This window comes from Tupaia chinensis, unplaced genomic scaffold (genome assembly GCF_000334495.1).
Source record: "Tupaia chinensis unplaced genomic scaffold, TupChi_1.0 Scaffold143913_1, whole genome shotgun sequence".
NCBI lineage: Eukaryota > Metazoa > Chordata > Mammalia > Scandentia > Tupaiidae > Tupaia > Tupaia belangeri.
In genome coordinates, this window is record NW_006203764.1 from 1,655,404 (window position 1) to 1,657,275 (window position 1,872).

The 1,872-nt window shown below is 57.4% G+C and overlaps 1 long non-coding RNA gene across 1 annotated transcript in view; it reads left to right on the forward strand.

Moving 5' to 3' along the window:
- The window catches only part of LOC114005494 (uncharacterized), a 6,517-nt gene that overhangs the window by 3,344 nt on the left and 1,301 nt on the right, over positions 1-1,872 (forward strand). The window lies entirely within an intron of this gene.

Consider the following 1,872-nt stretch of genomic DNA (forward strand, 5'->3'; position numbering starts at 1 on the left):
CGAAAGCCAGGACCGCCGGGAGCCGAGACATCCCCCCATGCTCACCCTTCTTACCCACACCTGCCTGCCCCGTCCCCACCCCCGACCCCCACCAGCCTGCACCTATTTACATGGCGAAAGATCCAGAGAGGAGCAATTACCTGCTGATCAGATCCACATGACTCAAAGCAGCCTCTCTGGGAGAGGCTGAGGGGGAAAGAAGGGCTTCTCCTCTGGGGCCTTGACTGTCAGCTTCTCATCTGTGCGATGGGGACAATGGTGACCATCTCATCGGGTGTTTGGGGAAGTGCCTGCTCCTCCTGCCCCCTCCCGTACGATGGACGCTCAGTGCTCAGTACTAGAGGCTGCCCAGGTATGGTGGACACTCAGTGCTCAGTACTAGAGGCTGCCCAGGTGTGGTGGACACTCAGTTCTCAGTACTAGAGGCCGCTCCAGGTACGGTGGACACTCAGTTCTCAGTACCAGAGGCCGTTCCAGGTACAGTGGACACGCAGTTCTCAGTACTAGAGGCTGCCCAGGTGTGGTGGACACTCAGTTCTCAGTACTAGAGGCCGCTCCAGGTACGGTGGACACTCAGTTCTCAGTACCAGAGGCCGTTCCAGGTACAGTGGACACGCAGTTCTCAGTACTAGAGGCTGCCCAGGTGTGGTGGACACTCAGTTCTCAGTACTAGAGGCCGCTCCAGGTACGGTGGACACTCAGTTCTCAGTACCAGAGGCCGTTCCAGGTACAGTGGACACGCAGTTCTCAGTACTAGAGGCTGCCCAGGTGTGGTGGACACTCAGTTCTCAGTACTAGAGGCCGCTCCAGGTACGGTGGACACTCAGTTCTCAGTACCAGAGGCCGTTCCAGGTACAGTGGACACGCAGTTCTCAGTACTAGAGGCTGCCCAGGTGTGGTGGACACTCAGTTCTCAGTACTAGAGGCCGCTCCAGGTACGGTGGACACTCAGTTCTCAGTACCAGAGGCCGTTCCAGGTACAGTGGACACGCAGTTCTCAGTACTAGAGGCTGCCCAGGTGTGGTGGACACTCAGTTCTCAGTACTAGAGGCCGCTCCAGGTACGGTGGACACTCAGTTCTCAGTACCAGAGGCCGTTCCAGGTACAGTGGACACGCAGTTCTCAGTACTAGAGGCTGCCCAGGTGTGGTGGACACTCAGTTCTCAGTACTAGAGGCCGCTCCAGGTACGGTGGACACTCAGTTCTCAGTACCAGAGGCCGTTCCAGGTACAGTGGACACGCAGTTCTCAGTACTAGAGGCTGCCCAGGTGTGGTGGACACTCAGTTCTCAGTACTAGAGGCCGCTCCAGGTACGGTGGACACTCAGTTCTCAGTACCAGAGGCCGTTCCAGGTACAGTGGACACGCAGTTCTCAGTACTAGAGGCTGCCCAGGTGTGGTGGACACTCAGTTCTCAGTACTAGAGGCCGCTCCAGGTACGGTGGACACTCAGTTCTCAGTACCAGAGGCCGTTCCAGGTACAGTGGACACGCAGTTCTCAGTACTAGAGGCTGCCCAGGTGTGGTGGACACTCAGTTCTCAGTACTAGAGGCCGCTCCAGGTACGGTGGACACTCAGTTCTCAGTACCAGAGGCCGTTCCAGGTACAGTGGACACGCAGTTCTCAGTACTAGAGGCTGCCCAGGTGTGGTGGACACTCAGTTCTCAGTACTAGAGGCCGCTCCAGGTACGGTGGACACTCAGTTCTCAGTACCAGAGGCCGTTCCAGGTACAGTGGACACGCAGTTCTCAGTACTAGAGGATGCTCAGTGCTCAGTACTAGAGGCTACGGTTGGTGGGCCCTTAAGTCTCTGCGGTGGTCTGGAAGGCCGCTGTGTACGTGTGTGTGCGTGCATGCACGTGTGTCTGTACTC